Consider the following 7,762-nt stretch of genomic DNA (forward strand, 5'->3'; position numbering starts at 1 on the left):
TCATGTAAAGTCAACAAATCCTATTCGTTCCAGGTTAATCGCAGGTTAGTGGTAGAAAAACCAGTAATCACTTAAAGCTTCTTTCCAGTTTACGATGACTGTTTACACATCACAGCAATTCATAATTTGAAACAGACCAGTTTACCTTAACCCATTTAGGAATTTACCTGATGGTTGGTCGAGGTAATAGTTATAATCTTTGTTGTCGTACCCTATCCCCTTGGTACGTCTGCACGTTTGTAATTTGCAAGCAAGTTGCCAAGTTCGGGTTGACTAGACAATATAGTTACCTGCCTACCTAGTTTCCCTATAGGGACATATCATCACTATCGGTCTATGAAAGTAAAGCAAACTGGCAATTTGACTCGTCTATTTTCATTCACACTTCAATCTCAGATATGCTGGAGAGTGATAAACTCTCCATCCAAGACATTGATGTCCATGGATCGAAATCCATGTCTTTCTTATTCCACTTGCAAGGCAAGGAAAAATTCTAACATGTATGTTTCATTATTTCAATCTTCTTTCCTTATGTCAAAGATAAGAAGCTACTTGCAAATTCTAATGAGATCTCGGTTGTTCTTAATAGTGATGGTTATTCATTAAAGTTTTTGGGTAGCACCACCATATCTTCAACAAGGTGGAAATTCTTGTATTCTGTATGTACATATTCCTACGACTCGAATGAGTATAGTAGTTTATATTGCAATGGATATAAATAGTTCCTTTCTCCCATTAACAAAACATCCCCTTTTTCTTCGCTCTTTTGGAACCGGTATAGAAATTGGTGTTTTTTCTACTTTGTTGACGTTAGTGACTGGGGGGTTTCGGGGAAGGCCTATGTGGGGTACCTTTTGGGTGTGCGATGCTCATTTCACTTATGTATTCATCTTGTTCCTTATTTACCTGGGTGCACTTCATTTTTAAAAGTTTCCTGTTGAACCGACTCCTATTTTCATCCATGCTAGACTGATAGATATACCATTATCAAGTCTTTAGTCAACTAGTGGAATACATCACATCAGCCTTGGAGCATTAGCTGATCTGGTACAGATATATTATAAAAGTCATCTTTGAGCCCCATCAGTCCCGATCTGATGAATTGATCAACTCATCTCTCCCTTTTCGTGAAAGGGAAGACGAGGAACGAAATCTAATCTCTGGAAAGAATCCTTATTTCATTCTTTTGTTTTCGTTTCTTATTCTCATCAGACAAATATGGAAATTTTGATTTCTTCTACTAGCACTAATTGGTAAGGGAGAAACATATGTAGATTTGTAAAATTGATACTTTTTCTAATTACTACAGTAAGACAGACTATATTCAATATTTGAAGAGCGATCATACTCATCTTATTTTCTTTTCAATTGTTCATTTCATGATCAACGAAATGAAATAGAGTGCCCCTATTTTGACCCAGAATATAGACACAAATTGTCTTCGTTTATCATACAATAAATAATGAACTTCACATAATTATCTCGATAGAGTACTTTTCAGGTTCAGATGAAACCACGCCTTCTTTAGTTCTGAAGAAACTTAGTTTGTGTATCCGCAATGACTAATTGGAAACAATCTATCTTATTCTCATCCAAATTACACACTATATTTTTTATGTATATTTTATATATTATATATAAGTAAAGGAATAAGAATTGGATAAGTGTATAAGAATAGGTGATAGAAAGGAAAAGAGGGAAAATGAAATGGGATTTCTGATCCAATAACAAGAAAGAATCCTATTTTTCTTTCTTTCTATTTAATTTATATTGAGTATGGATAAAATATCTTCCTATGTTATATTATTTGATTCACAATGATAAATCGACTTGATATTATTATTCATAGTATTATTAGTATCATCAAGATGTAATTCATACCTTTAAATTAATAGGAGTCCACTTTATCATCTCTATGGGATTAGATTTCGAATTATTATGAAATTAGATTTCGAATTATTATGAAAGAGGAAAATAAATAGATTATGGAAGTCAATATTCATGCGCTTATTGCTACTGAGCTGTTCATTTTAGTTCCTACTGCCTATTTACTTATCATATACATCAAAACAGTCAACCAAAATGATTAATTTGAATTAAACTTGAATTATTCATTTTTATCAATGATTGAAGAAATGAAAAGGTTTAAAACTCTATTTAAGTCTTAAAGAATCAGAAGTATCTGAGATAGTATATAGCTCTTTCTACCACACTATACAATTGATTATTATGGAATATTTCATATTCATTCATATTCTTAGTACATAAAACTTAAATTTGTATTGTATACATAAAGAAGCTTTCTCTTATATAGAGAAATTGACAATAGATATCTATTCTATATCTAAATATATATTAGACGTACATCGAAGCCCTCAAATTTTTGATTTTTTTCTCTACACCCAATTGTATGCATTTCGATCAACCCAAAAGAATTGCAAGCCCAACTTCTTGAATTTCTAATTTTTCCTATCTCTTATTATACTTATAGATATGGATCCAGGGGCCCTTTGAAAGAATTATTGTAGGAAGAATTGTATGGGCATAATATACCATATAAATACCATATCATATATTTTATAAATAGAATAAAATAGAATAATAAAAGAAAAATCTTTAATAGAGGCTTTAATAGAGGATTAAATAGAAGAATCTAATACTACAAATAAAGAATATATAAAGATTATATAGATATAGATAAACTAAAGAAAGTCAAGTTTTTTTAAGCTTTCGCAAAACGATCACAATTGATACAAGTAGATTTTTCAGTAAAGTACTAAATTAGTAATATTCCTAGCTCTAAAGCCCACTCATTCCCCATACTACAAGTGAAAGAGAAAATATAAACACTACCATTAAAGTAGCCCAAGCGATACTTACTATATCCATGTGAATGATGTCCCCTATTGAAGGAATTATTCCATTATTGATTCATAATCATAGTGGAATGAATGGTGCATAGTCAAAATAGGATTCTTACTTACGGATCTTTATGAAACAATTTCATAATACCACTCATAAAAATTTCCTAGATTTCTTATTCAATAGAATTCTATTAAAATAGAAGGAATTGAAAAAAAAATATAAAATATAAGATATAAGAAAAAAAAGAGTCGTTTAACCATTCTGGTAAGTGATAAGCTTCAAATCCTATTAGGGAACGATAAATAGGTTAAGGGAATGAGTGACAGTAAATAACAAATAGACCAACAATACCCATTCAAAATACCTTTATGGGAGGGGGTGCTAGAAGGGGAATAAAAACTACTTTTTAATTAAATTAAATTTCAAAATAAACAAATATTACAATAAATTTAAGATTTTGAAGGAAGTCTTGTTGCGTATCTATTTTCAGAAATAGAATTTTGATGATTGCAAACACTTCTGTTTTACTTCGACTGCCTTGCCTACTAACGTTTCAGGACCACATGATCGAGACTGTAAGTTGAACCAGCTCAAGATTGGGTAGATTAGGTTTAAGTCAGTCTATGATGTACTTTTTTCCTTTTTTTAGTCAAATGTAATCCTTATGATGTTTGATGCTAAGAAACCTTGCACACACACACCTGAGTGAATTTTTTTTGTCTAAACTTAGAGTTCTCTATTTGGAGTACATCAGCCAGGACGATCCAAATATCATCTCAGACGATCCGTCAAAAATAGAAAACCAGATTAAGGTACCCTGGTTAAGGCAGACATTATTAAGCCGATCAGCCTGGACGATATTGTATCGACCGGGATGATAGGCTCAAATCAGAAAGAATCAATCGCCGTGATCTATTTAGGTATTCTTTATTTTAGGACATCGTTCAAGATGATATCCTATCGGCCTGGACTATACATCACAATTATGACTAAATTAATCTGGTAATTACACAAAGCAATTAAGGCTGATTGCACGATCACATCGGCCGGGCCGATCGCATGATCTTCCGGGATGATGGTGTGGATCATTGACATCGACTTACTTCAATTTAGGGTGATGTCTAGGATGATTTGGCTTGGATTTGAACTAATCGGCCTAGATGATGTGACCAAAATTACTCTAATCATCCTAAACCAACCAGGCTAATTGAGCAAAATTTACGCTGATCGGCCAGGCCGATACACCTATCGGCCTGGACAATAAAGTTGGTTTGTATAAAATAATAGCTATTCTGAACCTCTTCTATTTAAGAGCACTTGTTCTTCACTTTGTAAGACCTTGAGTGCTACTGTCTTGACCTGAGAGAGCCTACGGAGAGGAGAGAGAGAGAGAGAGAGAGAGAGAGAGAGAGAGAGAGAGAGGAACTTATGAGGGGTAGTTTGTGAGAGGGTTCACAAAGGTTGCTCCAAGCATGGTTTCAAGTTGTCTTCTCTATTCTTCCTCCTTCATCCTTGGGAGGTCTACTTCAACAAATTGTCCGAGTTCTCTGCCCACTTCAGGAGGAAGCAAAAGGAGTCGGTTCTCTGCAGCACCAGGGTTAGTAAAAAAGAGTCTGTTGTAAAGGCTTCTCTTTCTAGCTGTGGGAGCTAAAGGAGAGACACTTAGTTAGTGCAATACTCGAAGCGTGCCTCCGAGGAGTGGACGTAGGTCAAGGTTTGACCAAACCACTATAAATCTGGTGTGTTCTTTCTTTATTTTATTTCCGCATTTAATTTTCGCATCTGTTACTCTTTGTGGTGAATTATTTTGGTTTTAGTTTTATTCTTTACTTAAGAAAATTTTAAAATACCAATTCACCCCCTCCCCCCATCTTGGTTAGCCTCGGGCTATTTCTTAAGGGCTTAACATCCCTAACAAACTTTCAAGTCTCAGGGTTAATAAGATCGCTAGAAGCCCTTGGCCATCGAGCTGATCCGACCAAAGGATTAAAGAAATAAATACTCTTTTTGAGATCATTCGCTCTCCCAATCTCCTCGCCATTGATTTGATCCAGTCGATTCGAGCCAAAAGGGCAAGTGCCCTCCCCAACTTCCCCTCGAGGGGGAGGGAGAGCCAAAAGTCTATCAGATTTTTGAGGGGAATAAAAATATTTTTTAATTTAATTAAAATTTAATTAAATTACTTATATCAATAGTCCACGCATATTATAAAACTTAAAGACTCTTTATGGGATTGATTCGCTCTCCCAATCTTCTCATCGTTGATTTGATCCAACAGAGTCGAGGAAAAAGGACAAGTGCCCTCCCCAACCTCCCCTCGTGGGGAGGGGATGCCAGGAGGTTGCCAAAATTGAAACTGACAAAAATAACCCTCACTTTGTTAAACAAATAATAATAATAATAATAATAATAAAATTAGAAATTAATTCAAAAGCTTAGGATGGACTTTAAGTCAATTTGCATTTTAAACTTACTTGGCCTCACACATTCAAAATCAATTCAAATATATCATAATTCTCAAATAAATCAAGCCTCATGCACTTTGAAAACCACCTCACTATTAAAAGAAATTTTTATGAATAAGTGTTGGTAGACACTACTTCTTAAGAAGAATTTGGTGATGAGATAACTAGAGCAGTTATAACAAGGCTTCTTAAAACATTATAAGGCTTCTTAAAAATATGAAACATGTATAACATATAAATACACTAAGAACTTCTATAATTTCAAAGCTTGAATTAGCATTCAAGGGAAACATGGGTAGTTTTAAGTTTCTTACATATCCATCAAAGATTGTCAAATAAGATTCTTGCAAATCTACCCTAGATATGAAGTTTCTTAACTTTACACTCGATTATGCATGTTCTTATTGATTATTTCCCCTGATTGTTGTGACTATGAAAGAAGTAGTTCATAACACTTATTCTAGGAGTTGTTATGAATATGACATAGGGAAAAATGAGTTAATTTCTATGAAAGGAAAGATGGAATAATTTCTTCCCTTCAATTATTGGAGAGTTATATAACACTTTTAAATCCATATTCCATTAGTTGTCAATGTTATGAGATGTCTCCTTTGACTCAAATACACTAGACCGCTCTTTTGATTATGCTGATCTAGAAAGTTAAAAACTATGCAACGGTGATTAGAGGCTTGATGATTACTTATTAATTCAGGATACCAATATATATAATGAGGTTATGATTCATTTGATTGTGTGTAAATGTACTAAGGTCGGGACTTGACTGTGACCTACTAAAATATTTTTCTCCAAGAAAAATTATGAATTAATTAAAAATAGTCATACGACATCGGATTCGCAACATGTGTACAAGCAGATAGAAGGCGTTCATAGGCCCTTAAATAAAATATCAGGCATTTTTCTAAATAAAATTACTTGCATAAATGGATCACATTTATTTTTTTAAATGCCCCTTATGTATTAAATATGATCCCTTAAACTGAAGCGCAACATACCCTACATGTTCTCTTATTAGCATGTTAAAGTTACAAACATAAAAGTTCAAGAATGTTGCACAAGCTCAAATGTTCTCTAAAAAATATGTTAAAGTTACAAACACAATTTGTCGAGAATGTTGCGCAGGGCTAAATGCTCACTAATATAACAAATCTATTTTTCAAACTAAACACAGCCTCCATGTGCTCCGATCCTCATATATCGTTACTAAATCTAATGATTTGAGATTATTGCCCTGGCCAAATACTCAAGTCTCACCCTCCTCCTTGAAGGGACAGGAGTCGACCTGACTTGAATCATAAAATACCTCCCAAAATCCTACAAAAATACAAGTAACCTTAATGTCACCCCGATGATAGTCATATTAATAGGAAATATCAACTAGAGGGGTCAAATCTCAAATCAAATATAAGCCAAAATTCTTGAAATGAAATATATCATCTAAAAAACTTAAAACTAGAATGCATTCACCTCCTGCAATCATTTATCATAGTGATAAATTTTAAATTAATTTCAGCTCAGTAATAATGAATGTGAGTTGGATTTATCACTAAGATTCATCCTTAAATAGTTTCTATCTAGCAGGGATGTGGCACGTGCCCTCTGATTGAGTGGTTTTGTTGCAAAATGACACCATTATATTATGATGGCTAAAGCTCGTATGCTCCCTAACGGCTTCAAATCCTTGAGTAATGAATTATAGGGTATATTTGATAGGAATCAAGCCCTCTATCAACTAAATTTCATTCAGACATATTTCCTTAGACAAACACCAACCCAAGTCTACAGGATATTCTTTGATGAAGCAATACATGGCTGCCGATAAGGTACCTTCTATCATGTTTGGTCAACTACCTCCTCTGACTAAGTAGATAAGGGAACATAATAGCCTTGGATGATGAAACCATGGGATCTTAATCAAGCTCATCTTCACCCCCCCCCCCCCACCAGTTTTAATTTTATTGTGATAAACCTTAAATTTTTAAACTTCAAAATTCAAATAAAAAATTCAATCCCTAAAACTATTATTATTATATGATGGATTTCTAACCTATTTGACCACTTTAATAACTAGCTTTAATTAAAAGTTCTCTATTGTTATTAGGAGGGGTAATTAATTATAAGGGCTTGTACCTACAAGAAATCGGAACTCAAATCAAAAAGTTCTCACAAAATGAGGGCAAAATCTTTAGGTAGTGTCTTATCTAAAACCAAATGTGCCTTCTAAAAATTCACCTGGAACCTAAATCTATTAAAACTCTCCATCATCATTCAACAATAAAAAAAAAAAATAGAATGGCATGGAGAGGCATGGGCACACAATGGAATTTTCAGAGCCCATGGCCTTAAAATAAGCAAAGGCTAGTAGCACCTTAATGGCTTCAAATCTAGCTATAGGGGCAAAGGTCTCTTAAAAA

General features: G+C 33.7%; 1 pseudogene; it reads left to right on the plus strand.

Annotated features, from left to right (window-relative positions):
* The first annotated feature begins 498 nt into the window (after nt 1-498).
* Nucleotides 499-1,043, plus strand: LOC110095918 (annotated as a pseudogene).
* Nucleotides 1,044-7,762: the final 6,719 nt, after the last annotated feature.

Source organism: Dendrobium catenatum, unplaced genomic scaffold, assembly GCF_001605985.2.
Source record: "Dendrobium catenatum unplaced genomic scaffold, ASM160598v2 fragScaff_scaffold_396, whole genome shotgun sequence".
NCBI lineage: Eukaryota > Viridiplantae > Streptophyta > Magnoliopsida > Asparagales > Orchidaceae > Dendrobium > Dendrobium catenatum.